Source organism: Rhamphochromis sp. 'chilingali', assembly GCF_963969265.1.
Source record: "Rhamphochromis sp. 'chilingali' genome assembly, chromosome: 16".
NCBI lineage: Eukaryota > Metazoa > Chordata > Actinopteri > Cichliformes > Cichlidae > Rhamphochromis > Rhamphochromis sp. 'chilingali'.
Window position 1 is genome coordinate 15649730 of NC_137943.1, and position 15276 is coordinate 15665005.

A 15276-nucleotide genomic window follows, 5' to 3' on the forward strand; every position below is an offset into this window, starting at 1 on the left:
TCTTTGCAGGTGGAAGCCGTTGTGCCAAAAAGTGATCACCTGCCAAAAAATGATTTCGAATGCTTCCATGTGTTTTTTATGAGTAATGTCTTTACATATGTTGGTAAATAGACTTTGGTGAACTAGGTCTACAGATGGGTTATATATAAAATTCCCTCTTTTTTAAGTATCTTTATAACTTTGTGATATTGTACTTACATTATAACCAATGCGGTCCTTTTTGTCAAATTAAAATATGTTTACAGAACTATTGTTATATTTGTTGCAATTTCTGCTGTTGCCTTGGCCAGATTACTCTTAAAAAAGACATTTGTAATGTCAATGATATTTTTTTTAAACTCGATAAATAAAGGATATATAAAAGTCACTGGCAAAAAACTAACTACCTTCTTACAGGAATGTTGTTTGTGACTCAAGATGACTTGATATCATTCATGAGGGATACATGTGAAACATGTTTCACACATTATAGTAAAATGCCGCCATTCACCCGGACTATGACAGTCTTATCATGAGTTAATGCTTCAATTTGAAATTTGACCGTATTATTTGTATTCACAGATTATGCACCACAGGCTTTCAATGTTGCAGCAATTAAGCCATTACTTAAAAAGCCCTTATTTGAGCCACCTTTCTTATCTGAATACAGACCAGTATAGACCAGTTGGATGATTATCTATAAAGGAAAAAGTTCATTTGAAGACTTTTATTTCCCTTTTTCAAAAAGGTCTCAAAGACTTTGTAGTCAGACCTGTTACAGATCGTCAACTTTTCTTTAATGTCAGGTGTGTTTCCAGAATCAGTAAAAACTGCTGTAATTAAACCTATCCTGAAAAAGGACAATCTTGACAAGACACAAATGAACAACTACAGGCCGATCTCAGATCTCCCATTTTTAAGTAAGATCATTGAAAAAGCAGTTTCTCAACAGCTCAATTACTTCTTGACACAGAATAACTGCTATGATGCCTTCCATCCATCCATCCATCCATCCATCCATCCATTCGCTTCCGCTTATCCTTTTCAGGGTCGCGGGGGGCGCTGGAGCCTATCCCAGCTATCATAGGGCGAGAGGCGGGGTACACCCTGGACAGGTTGCCAGTCTGTCGCAGGGCCAACACACAGGGACAGACAACCATTCGCACTCACTTTCATTCACACCTAGTGACAATTTGGATTATTCAATGAACCTATCCCCACAAGCTGCATGTCTTTGGATGGTGGGAGGAAGCCGGAGTACCTGGAGAGAACCCACGGAAACACGGGGAGAACATGCAAACTCCACACAGAAAGGCCCCGGCCTGATGTTGGAATTGAACTCAGGACCTTCTTGCTGTGCGGCAACAGTGCTAACCACTGTGCCACCGTGCTGCCTGATGCCTTCCAGTCAGGTTTTAGACAGAACCACAGCACTGAAACCGCTCTGACCAAAGTGTTTAATGACATATGTCTGAATACAGACAGTGGAAAAATGTCAGTCTTAGTTTTACTGGATGTCAGTGCAGCATTTGATACAGTTGACCACAACATATTACTCAAATGACTGGAGAACTGGGCAGGTCTTTCAGGAACTGTACTAAACTGGTTCAAAACATACTTAGAAAACAGGAAATACTTTGTATCAATAGGTAAATCAATTTTAAATCATGCTTTTTATTTGTTTCTAATGTCTCTGTAAAGCACTATGAATCACCTTGTTGTTGAATTGTGCTATACAAATAAACTTGCCTTGCCTTGCCTTGCCTTGCCTTGCCTTGCCTTGCCTTGCCTTGCCTTGCCTTGCCTTGCCTTGCCTTGCCTTGCCTTGCCTTGCCTTGCCTGTGTCACATAAACAGCATTAGTGAAGGTTAGACGTGACCTTCTTATGACATTTATCTTTTGTTTTTTTTTTAAGAAGAGCTAAGGTATGCTGTAGAAATGCTACTCAAACAGCAGGTTTTCAATAAACAGACAGTTATGGTATTCAACCCTCATTAACTTCCTTATTGTTTGCTAGCTCCACTGAAATGAAAAATTCTACCTGTTAGTCAGGTGAGTTAGGTGAACTTGTCGGTCACAAGACCGAGAAGCTGAAGTCTGACACTATTCACTATGTGTTTGATTTGAACTCATCGGGTTGTATGTAGAGACCAAATGGTACAATCAGCTGTCAGAGCAGGTATTCACAAAATCCGCTCAGCACAGTTTTATGCAATAAAATCGTCTGTTTTCCCAAGCACATCCAGACAATTAACATGTTTCTACACATGCATCACACCACAAACATATACTTGTCACCAAAGCACAAAAGGGAATCCCAGTATCCATCAGCATACCAGCAAGAAAAAACGGCCACTTTCTACTTAACAAACTGAATGAAAGTGGGCAGTATGTAGTTGGTTTTTAACATAAAACCTCCTATTTTTTAGTTTCATTGTTAAACGCTCAGTTCTGTCATTAGTTAGCTAACTTAAATTAATTAATTGGGTTTATAAGTAGTAACCAACTGACCAAGCTAGTGACATCACATTCTGTACTGGCACAAGATGGTCCTGCACATGCCCTAAAGAAGAGCAGGACAGCTGGGTGCCTTAATTCTAACAATAGGTTTGCTTGTTAGACTATTGTATTGCATTTGCATGCTTTCACAACTTTTACTTTGTATTCTCCAGTATAAAAATTCTCAGTTTAAATGTTGAGTTCAAGTTCACCTTAGAATGTAGCTGAAATTGCTATTTATAATGTTGACTACTACTGCTGCTGATTTCCAGCGAGAAGTCCAACATTACTCACTGCGTACTGACAGACAGTTGCTTTTGCTATTTCTGCTGTTATTTCAGTTAACCACTCATGTTACACCGCTTATAAAGAGAAGGATCATTCATGGGGCTTAAAACAGGTTTTTCGTGAAGTGTTATCTTGTCTCAATCACATTGCAGATAATTATTATCTCTGAGTTTTCTTTGTGCTTGTTTATTGGATAGGAAAAAAATAGGGACACTTCCGTCTTTGTGATACAGTATATATCTAGAGCCTTGTGGGGGGAACTAACACAGATGAAGAGAAATTCTGAAAAGATGAAGACTGCAGTCTTAACCTTATGCCTCTTCTTTCTGTGTGCAGCTGCCTTCCCTCAGGTGGATGGCCAAGCATCTGAAAATGAAGGCTCCCTTGTTGAGACACCTCAACTCCGTGCTGGGACAAATGAACAATTTTTCCTAATATTACGACAACTAGAATCCAAGCTGAATAATGCTGAGAAACAGCTGGCAGATCTGAAATCATCAATCCAAGGTAAGAACATAACACAGCTGGAGGTTTTTATTCTGACATGTATAGATTTTTATCAGTGTACTGATACAGGTTCAGGTTTTGTTGTTGTCAAACCAAACAAATAATCCCATATTTCCATGCAACTCCAGGCAACCGTGTGGCATTTGGAGCATCTATCGGCAATGTTGGAAATACTGGACCAATGAGTGCAGAGATCACACTGACTTACAAAAATGTCTACTTTAACTCAGGCTCTTACAACCCTGCAACAGGTAAACTTACCATAATTATGTGTATTTATACACATGTGAGTTTATTTATTAGATAAGTACTGCATTTCACTACCACTGATCTTCTGCTCTGCTTTATAAGCTGTAACTGTGTCCATCATCTCCAGGTATTTTTACTGCTCCGGTCAGAGGAGTTTATTACTTCAGCTTCTCTGGTCATAATATATCAACTAGACCGATGGGGCTGCGTCTGATGAAGAATGGAGAGCAGATGGTGACAGTGTACAACCATGCTGCTGGAAATCGCTATGAGACAGCCACCAATGGCATGACTCTGCAGCTGGCTGCAGGAGACCAGGTGTACATGAGCCTCCGTCCGGACACCTGGATCTATGATAATGTCAACAACCACAGCACCTTCATTGGCCATTTGTTATTCCCTCTGTAAGCTCAGACAAGCATGATTTGAATAGCAAATGAGTAAACAGAACAATATTGACATGCAGGTTTTGGTTGATTATTTTTGGTGGTGACAGAGGTGGCAGGGTTACAGTAACAATCTACAGATTTAGAACTTGGTGGTGGTGTCAGAATTAAAACCAGTATTTTAAAGTTTGTCTCAATGGAACAATAAAGTCTGAATATGTGCAGCAATTCCACTTTTCTTTTTTTTAGTGAGTTAGGCTCCTCTGACTCATTTTAAGGTAAACATAAATATATATATGTGTGTGTATGTTTGATGTCTAAAAGTGATTTCTCAGTTATAATCAATAAAAGAGGTTTTCTGATTTATGTCGGTGTATTTTTATTTTTATTATTATGTGCAAACCCATCTAGACTTGGGCTGAGTTAAGTTCACTAAAGTTCTAGCTACATCTGGACACGTTTTTCTAAATTATTCTGTTATAACAGCTATAAATAAAATTAAGAATATGAAGAAAATTAAACACAACAATTGTTGCTATTTGTTAATAATTAATTAACTAATTGATGACAATTAATAATCCAAAATTAAGTCATGTGTACTACTAATCTTTATTAATTATATCAATAAGTAGAATGATATACACTTGAAAAAACAAAATACAAAACATTTTTTTTAAATACAAGTAGTAAATAACTGCATTGTGGTTTTGCATGTTAGCATGTAGCATAAAAAACATAAAAAACAACTGCTCTGAAAGTTTTTGGTAATGAAACAAAAACATGGAAAACATCAAACCTCTTTTCTGGTGGAAAGTGATCAAAAAGGATGGATGGCTATAGAGTTGATCCTTATCTGTATAAATACTTTGTAGTTTGAAGAAAATTTGTTCAGGTATAAAATGTGAACTGAACAAATGGGGTATATTTTAGTAAAAAAATAAATAAATAAAAAATCAATAGTTTGCTGGTGCTATTGTGCTAACATTTTATTTTTTAAAAAATACTTTTATTTAGATAATTTTATTTTTTGTTTACTGAAGCCATTACACAAAACCAGAAGTGTCAAGTGTTTGGATTACCAACATGAGCAGAACACCATCCCCACAGATACACCAAGATACACCGAAAATGCTACGTCCAGATGAAGAGAATAAACTCTCCTTACCTTGATTATTGAGCATGCTTTTAAATTTTATAATTATAGTTAGATTGTTATTTCAATTAAAATACATTTAAATTCCATTTAATTACTGGGGAACTATGCACTTAATCGTGGGTCACATTATAATATTGTAGCGGGTCAGGGTTGTTCTGGGTTTTGTTTTGACAGTTATGTTTTGTTGTTCTGTTGCCATGGTTACAGGTGATGCTCTCTCTGCGACTGTGTGTTTGCGGTGAGAGAGCGCCTTTTTTTTGTTGTTGTTGTGCTGGTGCCACGCTGAGCAGTTGGCTAGCGGCAGTGTTCTTCTGTAAGATATAAATAAACGGCTGTGCTCCCTGGCTAGGACGGCGGGGAAGCAAGACCGAACGAAACCTCTGTCTCCTCCTTGTCTGAGCTCGCCACATTGGTGTCAGAAGTGGGATAGCTCACCCTCACCGTAATGGAGAGAGACATTCAGAGGCTGGAGCAAGCTGTCGAGGAGAACATTCACTGCTTGGGAAGCTGGCGATTGAAGAGAGAGGAAGCGAGCGGCCATGTAACTCCCCCGACGGGTCCCGATGGTGCAAGCGCACCGCGGCGGCCTGTCGCGACAGACGCTAGGACAGTGCTTCATGGGCTGCCTCTGTCGACCCACACACCGGCGGGCTAACCCCGCTAGAGGCCTACCTCTCACAAGTCCGGCTAGCCGCCAGGCATAGTGGCTGGAGCGAAGAGGAGGCTGCTACACACCTAGCGCTAGCATTGGAGGGAGATGCACTGCAGATACTCCTTGACCTAGCCCCGGCAGAGCAGCATGAGCTCCAGGCCCTCACCGCGGCACTCGAGAGGCGATTCGGGCAGCAGCACTCCACTGATCAGAGCAGAGAGCAGTTGACCAACCGGAGCCGTTGGCTGGGGGAGAGCCTGGGCACCTTTGCAGCGGACGTGTTGCTGTATGCTCGTCGTGGCTACCCGGAGTTCCCAGCAGCAGCCCTTGAGGAGCTTAGCCTGCATGCTTTTCTGCGAGGACTTTTTCCAGAGCGACTACGCCAACACGTCCACCTGGCCATGCCTCAAATCCACCGTGAGGTGCTCCTTGAGGCTGAAAGGGCCGAGCTGGTGCTCACCTCGCGACCTAACCAGCAGGTGCCCCCCCCCCCCCCCCCCCCCGGAACTACCCCCAAATCAGAGCCGCAGACTGCGACGGGGAGGTCGCGGAGATATGCCAGCTGCAGTCTTCAGTGCCCCGGAGGCGTCCCCGTCAACCGACCAACCGCTGCTACCGGTGCGATGAGCCTGGCCACGTGGCACGTGACTGCCCAGCACCTGCCCCGAAGGCCGGAACTATGCAGCCTCAGGGAAATGGGGTGGGAGCGGTGTAGCGAGGGGACCACCGCTCCAGCTTCCTGCCCCCCTCCAAGGACGATGCACGGTGGTGGGCCAAGTTGGGCACCTCAAGGGACTCTACCTGAGCTGCTGTGTTGAGGACCAGCCATGCCCGGCCCTGGTGGACACGGGGTCTACCATTTCCCTAATACAACCTGGCGTGCTCCCTGGAACGTCCGGGCCACTGGTGAAGGGTTGGTTGCCCACAGACACCCAGCTGATGACAGTGACGGGGGAGAGAACTGTTATGCGGGGGAAGAAACTGTTGCGGATCCGAGTGAAGGATCTGGAGCTGGTGCACGATATCTGGCTTGCTGACATTCAAAACCGGTGCATCATCGGCCTGGATCTGCTGACCCGCTGGGGGGCCTGCAAAGTTGGCTATCACTCTTGGCACAGAGACTCTTGCCCTCCAGTGTGGTCAAAAGCAGGGAGTGGAGGGGACCAGAGCCAGACGAGACAGGCATTGGGCAGCTGCCACTCAGCAGATTTCGGGTGCCGGTGGCTCTGTGTCATCTCTACTCACCTCAGCCTCAGCCTCTCAGCCCGACAAATCTCCCTCGACCGAGACAATCGAGGCTGTTGATGACCTGTGGCAGCACAGCAGCGTAGGTCTCAACGTTGACCAGCACCAGCGGTTGAGGTGCCTCCTGGACAAGAATGTGGACATCTTTGCTGCCAGTGACAAAGACTGCAGGCAGACGGGGCTGGTCCAGCACACCATCGACACCGGCTCTGCTCAACCCATCCGTCTGCGCCCAAACCGGCTGCCCCTCTCAAAACGGCAGGTGGCGGAAGAAAAGATCAGTGAGATGGCTGATCGAGCCATCCAACAGCCCATGGGCGGCACCCGTGGTTCTGGTGGGAAAGAAGGATGGCAGCCCGAGGTTCTGCGTGGACTTTTGCCGTCTCAATGCAGTCACCAAGAAGGACTCGTACCCGCTTCCACTGATCGACGAGGCCCTAGATTACGTTACCGGCTCCAGCTGGTTCAGCTCCCTCGAGCTACGCAGCGGTTACTGGCAGGTGGAGCTAGCCCCCGAAGCAAGGCCTAAGACTGCATTCACCATTGGACAGGGGCTGTGGCAGTTCAGGGTCATGCCATTTGGGCTTTGCAATGCGCCAGCGACGTTTGAGAGGCTGATGGAGAGGGTGCTCGTAGACATCCCTTGTAGCCGCTGCATTGTGTACCTGGATGACCAGTTGGTGCACGGTGGCGACTTCGACAGTGCACTGTCTCACCTGAGTGAGGTCTTGAGTACCATCCGACGAGCTGGGCTGCGGCTCAACCCTGCGAAATGCCGGCTGTTGGTGGGAGAGACCACGTTCTTGGGCCATGTGATCAGCGCTCAAGGTATCGCCACCGACCCCGCAAAACGTGGGTAACACAGGAAGTCAAAGCTGTCCTCAACATGAAGAAGAAGGCTTTCAGGAGCAAAGTGAAGGAGGAGATGAAAGCAGCACAGCGGGAGGTGAAACGCTGCCTGAGGGAAGCAAAGGACACCTACAGGAGGAAGGTGGAGCAGAAGTTGGAGAGGAACAATATGAGCAGTGTTGGGACTAACGCGTTATTAAGTAACGCGTTACAGTAACTACGTTATTATTGTGGTAACGAGCACGGTAACTAGTTATTATGCCAAAATCAGGAACGCGTTACTCGTTACTGGGATTTAGATAGGGTCGTTACTCGTTACTTCGTGTGGTGGCTATCGCGGAGCTTCCACAGATTCAGTAACATTAGCAAGTGGTGGAGGCAGCAGGTGGATGAAGGAAAAGGGACGCAGAAGGAAAAGAGACCCGAGGCGGCCGCCGGTCCAAGTGTGAACTGAACTTCAGGTAAGAAGTTATGACCTGCAGTCTCTCTGGGTCAGATATAAACCAAGTTTAGGTGGAGTTTATTTTCGTTATTCTGACTTTTTCCGTACTGCGTGCTAGCTAGCATGACGGAGTTTCTACACAGCTGGGTGGTGCTATGAAGTTAATGATGTTGAACTTTATTTTGTTCATAAGTTATTAGAGTTGCCAACCGTCCCGTCTGGTATTCAGAGAAAATATTACGCGTTTCTTATTGAGGTGAAAAGGAACAGTTTGTCCCGTAATTCAGCTACAATGAAAAAGGCACAAAGCTGGAGTTATTCTGTGTTTACGCTGCACAGCTGCCTCTTCTTCTCTCATTCTCCCCCCTCCCTCCCTCTCCCGTTTCTACTTCAATCATGAAACTGATCAATGATCAGCTGATCGGCTCTCTTGTTTGTTTATCGCTCACTTTGCGCCGAAAGAGGAAACCAGCGGATGTCGCGCTAAACAACAGCAGCACGTTTAAGCTTGATCAGCTGTTGTTAGAATTTATTTAATATTAATTTCTAATATCGGCTGATGTTTGCTGGAGCCACAGCTGTAAAAAAAAGCTGCTGGTCATGATATGGTTTGGTTATCTGGTGAGAGGGAAACATGAAGATGAAACCAGGAGACGTCCTTACTGGATCATCAGAGCTGAGCAGGTGATGGAGAAACAGGTTTACCTTTTAGGTGACATGAATGAGTTGAAGGGAAGTTATGAACTGTTTCTGAGAGACAAATAACCCCAGGATCCTTTTTTAGGTAGCTGACAGCTGGTAACTGTGCAGGTGCGGATCTAGCAAAGTGTGGCCAAGGGGGCATGTAGGGCATTAACAGGGAGAGGGGGGCACAAAGAAATACTTTTCTTTCTTATTCTCATTTAAAATGTCTAGCTTTTAAAAAATAATTATCTGAATCTTACAACAAACAATTGATAGATTGATGCATATATACCATCAAAACAGTGTACATCACTGTCACAACAGTGTTTGTTTTCATTCAAAGGCTTTATGATTTTTCCTATAATGGTGGGCCAGTTTCTAGTCAAAATGCCCGGGCCAATTTTCTTTCCCAGTCCAGCCCTGTATGCAGCTCATCTGCAGTCTGGTGTTACCTACATCTTCCTATTCAGAAGGCAGAATTTCTGAGTTCTGAGTACAATCGAAAGCACCACGACTGCAGTTTTTGTGTTGGATGTAAAAGGCGCACATGACTCTGTGACGTAGGCTAGAATCATGGCAGCAGTCAATGACGGTCCAGGCGTGGGATTTCTCTCGTGGAAATATGCACGTTATCATATCCTTTCTATTGGTAGGTGGCACAGTGCACTTGTGGCAAGTAAGCAAGCTAGAAGACTGGCAAAGTTATGGAAGAAACACATTAACAAGAGAATTCTGAGTAAAACCAAAGTTACTTTCCCTAGTAACTAGTTACTTTGAAAGTAACGAGTAACTTGAAGTAACTGAGTTACTTTTGAGAGAAGTAACTAGTAATGTAACTAAGTTACTATTTTAAAGTAACTTACCCAACACTGAATATGAGGGAGGTCTGGAATGGTGTGAAAACCATCACAGGCCACAACACCAAGAAAAGCACAGTGGGGGGGACTGTGGAGAAGGCAAACGAACTCAACAACTTCTTCAACAGGTTTGACCAGCCCACAACCCCCCCACCCTCACCCTCACCTTCACTACAGAGTCCTCTCCCCACTCTCCTGCCTCCCTCGCTTCCCCCCCTTCCTGACACCATGACACCCCCCTCCTCCAATCCCTCTCTCAGCAGCAAGACATCTCCCCCCCTCCCCTCCTCCCAAACATCTCCCAGTGTCACAGTGGATCAGGTCAGGAGGCAACTGAGGAAGCTTCGCCCCAGAAAGGCAGCAGGCCCAGACAAGGTGTGTCCTAGGATGCTAAAGGCGTGTGCTGCTGAACTTGGGGAGCCGCTACAACGAGTCTTCAACCTCAGTCTGCGACTGGGGAGAGTGCCCGCCCTATGGAAGACATCCTGCATCGTCCCGGTCCCCAAAAAGAACCGGCCCAATGAGCTGAATGACTTCCGACCGGTGGCACTGACGTCACATCTTATGAAGACTCTAGAGCGGCTCTTCCTCAACTTCCTCCGACCACAGGTACAACATGCCCAGGACCCACTACAGTTTGCATACAAGGCGGGTGTCGGAGTGGAGGATGCCATCCTGTACCTCCTACACAGAGCCCACTCACACCTGGATGGGGGAAAAGGCACGGTCAGGATCCTGTTTCTTGACTTTTCCAGTGCCTTTAATACCATCCGGCCCTGTGTGCTTCAGGAAAAACTGAACAGGATGGAGGTGGACCCCTGCCTGGTGGCTTGGATCTCCGACTACCTCACCGACAGACCACAGTACGTCAGGCTGAAGGACATCACGTCTGACACTGTGGTCAGCAGCACAGGAGCACCACAGGGAACTGTGCTGTCCCCTCTTCTCTTCACCCTGTACACCTCTGACTTCTGCTACAACTCTGAATTATGCCATATTCAGAAATTTGCAGATGACACGGCCATCATGGGGTGTATCTGGGATGATCAGGAAGAGGAGTACAGAAGTCTGGTGAGGAACTTTGTCGCATGGAGTCACACAAACCACCTGCAACTCAACACCTCAAAGACTAAGGAACTGGTTGTGGACTTCGGGAGGTCCAGAGAAGGTCCACTGCCGGTTCAGATAGAGGGGGAGGAGGTGGAGGTGGTCAACAAGTACAAGTACCTCGGGCTGTGGGTGGACAATAAACTGGACTGGTCATGCAACACAGAGCACCTGTATAAAAAAGCCCAAAGCCGACTGTACTTCCTCAGGAGGCTGAGGTCTTTTAACATCTGCAGGAAGCTCCTGAGGATGTTTTACCAGTCGGTGGTTGCTGGAGTACTTTTCTATGCTGTGGTGTGCTGGGGGAGCAGCACAGCAAAGAGGGACTCATCCAGGCTGGAGAAACTGATCAGGAAGGCTAGCTCTGTGGTCGGCATGAAGCTGGACACTCTGGTGACAGTGGCAGAGAAAAGGACATTAAAGAAACTGATGGACATTATGAACAATGCTGGGCATCCTCTGCACACGGCCATAAACAATCAGAAGAGTCTGTTCAGTGACAGGTTGCTTCTCCCCAAGACAAGAACTAACAGACTTAAAAACTCCTTTGTCCCACACGCCATCAAACTGTTTAACTCCTCTCTGGAGGGGAGAGGGAGGGGAGACAGGAGGACAAAGGAGGGGGGAACAACTAAGCTGTAGTGCCTCTTCACCTCACTGTACAATACCTTGTGCAATACTTTTTGTAAATAGTCAACAGTGCAATAGACTCAATACTTGAAATGTGCAATTCACTTGTATTTTTATTTTTTATTCCTATTTATTCTATTTATCCCCTTTGTATATTTTATTTATATTTGTCTCTGTATTATATATATATATATATATATATATATATATATATATATATATATATATATATATATATATAACAATTCTGTAACTGTAACTTTGGTCGTTGCTGTGCTTTTTGGAAGTCGAATTTCCCAGAGGAACCCACCCGAGGGATTAATAAAGTTCTATCTTATCTTAAAGGTGGCTGCGGTCCGGGACTGGCCGACTCCCTCGAACGTCAAAGAACTGCGGAGCTTCCTGGGCCTAGCCTCGTACTACCATCGGTTCATCAAGGGGTTCGCGACGATAAACAGCCCCCTCCACCGCCTGACTGACAAGGGCCAGCCGTTTGGCTGGGGTGATGCCTGCGCTGCAGCTTTTGCGCAGCTGAAGGAGGCCGTCACCAGAGCTCCATTCCTGGTCTACCCCGACGCCCGGCAACCTTTCATTGTGGACACTGACGCTAGCAATGTAGGAGTCGGGGCGGTCCTTTCCCAGCAGGACGAGGCCGGAGAACAGGTGGTGGCATACTTCAGCCGTGCCCTGGGGCGAGCCGAGAGGAACTACTGCGTAACTCAGCGGGAGCTGCTGGCCGTAGTGCTGGCGGTGCGGCACTTCCGGCCATACCTGCACGGCTGCCGGTTTCTCCTGCGCACTGACTATGCATCTCTGACTTGGCTCCTGAACTTCAAACATCCAGAAGGTCAGGTGGCCCGCTGGTTGGAGGTCCTTCAGGGCTACGACTTTGAGATCCAGCATCGGGCAGGTCGACAGCATGGCAACGCTGATGCCCTCTCTAGACGGCCCTGCATGGCTGTCGAGTGCCGCTACTGTCTGCGACAGGAGGAGCGGCCCAGGAGGCGCTTGGGGTGGCTACTGCTCAGGCCGCGGCCAGCGGAGGGGGATGGCTCCCATTGACCATGCAGCAGCTGAAGCGGGAGCAGGAGGCCGACGCGACGTTGGCTCAGGTGAGGGCCTGGCTGGAGGCGGCGCAACGCCCAGACTGGACGGGGGTGTCGGGACAGGAGCCCGAGGTGAAGGCCTACTACTCCCAGTACAACAACCTGGAGACCCACGACGGCCTCCTGTACCATGATATGGCGGGCCCCCGGTCAGGTACGAGATCTCCTGCAGCTGTTGGTGCATCTGTCGCTGCGGTCGCAGGTGCTCGAGTTTGTCCACAGCTCGGTGGGGGCCGGCCACTATGGGAATGCCAAAACTCTCCGCCGTCTCAGAGGACGGTTCTACTGGCCTGGCTGTCGACGGGATGTGGAACTTCATGTGCACTGCTGTGACACCTGCACGGCACAGAAGGGCCCAACTCCACGCTCCACTACCCCCCTTCAGCAGTACCTTGTGGGGGCCCCAATGGAGTGAGTGGGAGTGGACATCCAAGGGCCTTTCCCCGTTACAGAGTCAGGGAACCAGTATGTGTTGGTGGCTATGGACTACTTCACAAAGTGGCCAGAGGCCTACGCAGTGCCGGACCAGAGTGCAACGACGACGGCGGAGAAGCTGGTGGAGGACATGTTCACCCGTTTTGGGGTCCCGGCTGAGCTCCACAGTGACCAGGGGCGTAACTTCGAATCGAAGGTCTTCGGGGAGACTTGCCGGCGGCTGGGGGTGGAGAAGACGAGAACCACACCACTCCACCCGCAAAGCGACGAATTGGTCGAGCGCTTTAACCGCACGCTGGCCACCCAGCTCGCCATTCTCACCAGCCGCCACCAGCGGTATTGGGACCGACATCTGTCCCTGGTCCTTTGGTCGTATCGGATTGCGGTTCAGGAGTCCAGCCAGTGCACACCTGCCGCTCTGATGTTTGGATGGGAGCTCCGGACGCCTGTGGATCTGGTGTTCGGGTCCCCCCCCGAGCCGGAGATTGATGGTGGGCCAGAGATGGATTACTACAGGAGGCTGAGGGAGCGGCTGCAGGTGGTTCATGACTACACCCGCCAGGCCCTACGACACCAAGTGCCAAGGGGGGGTTTTCATGCCTGGCGACAAGGTTTGGGTGTACTGCCCGGTTCGCAAGAGAGGAGTGTCCCCCAAACTCTGCAGTCACTGGCAAGGGCCGGCGGAGGTCGTGGAGCGGTTAACAGAAGTGGTGTACCGTATCCGCATGCCGGGCCCGGGCGCATGGTGGTGTTGCACCAGGACAGACTCTCACCGTACCGACCGCTCACTCCAGCAGACGTCGGGGCAGGGGATGCTGGTGGCACCTCATGCTCTGATCCGAGTGACTGTTCCCCCGCCGGCCGAGATCGGCCGGTGCGCCAGAAGAAGACACCTGGACATTTGCAGGACTTTGTTGGGTAAAGGGGTTGTCGGGGACGACTGACCCCTTAGGTGGGGGCTATGTAGCGGGTCAGGGCTGTTCGGGGTTTTGTTTTGACAGTTATGTTTTGTTGTTCTGTTGCCATGGTTACAGGTGACACTCTCTCTGCGACTGTGTGTTTCCGGTGAGAAAGCGCCTTTTTTTGTTGTTGTTGTTGTGCTGGTGCCACGCTGAGCAGTTGGCTAGCGGCAGCGTTCTTCTGTCAGATATAAATAAACGGCTGTGCTTCCTGGCTAGGACGGCGGGGAAGCAAGACCGAACGAAACCTCTGTCTCCTCCTTGTCTAAGCTCGCCACAATATGTTAGCCACAAACATTATGAAAGAGTAGGTAAACTTGAGCACTGTGGTGATTTAGGGGGATCAAAGAGAACATCAAAGAGAGAAAGCAAAAACCAATAGCAAAAAAGTTACTGAGTAAATAACAGGAAATGCATAAACGCGAGACACAAACAGTGCACAACAACAAATGGAAACCTGCACAAAGAACTACAGAAAATACGACAACGGTTCATTCTTGTCTGAGAGACCTACACCTGCCCACCCCTGACAAAACCTAAGAGACATAAAATTAGTTATTTAAGTGTTTTTATGCGTGCCGCCTCTCTTAAATGCTGAAGGTAAGGATTCATCCCACATTATAGCTCCTGTGTGCCACTGCTCTCAACATGCATTTAAGAAAATATGCCATCCTTCAGCATTTTGTACCCAGATCGATGGCTGGTAAACAATGGAGACAATGTGTGTAAAATGTCTATTGGTTAAATAAAATACCATTCAGCTCTGTAGAAATGTCAAACCTTTGAGTCCATCTGCCCAGTGTTCAATATGACACAACCAGAGGTCAAGGTGGCCAAAGTTTCTTGGTGATTTTTTGTATTAAAATAATATTTTTCTTGGATCCCAAATGTAGATATTTTTTTATGATTGCTAAAATCAGTTTAAAGATTGATTAAAAAAATATTAGTTAACTGGTTTAAAATTATACAGAGGATAAAAAAAATATTGAACGCATCACCAAAGTATTTCTAAAGGTGCTTTTGACATGAAATTCTCAGCAGATGTCAGTAACAAAACACCCAATGCAAAGAAATCAATCCATAAATTATGTTTATTGACCTTTAAAGTTTTATCAAAGGTCTTAATAAACAGCTAGTTTTGGCTTTAAAACTACAGTAGTTGTTTAGACGTGCTACCTAAACTCTTCCTCCACAACTCTTTATACTGGGGCTCCTTTCACAAAGAAAGCAACAAATCAGAAATGCT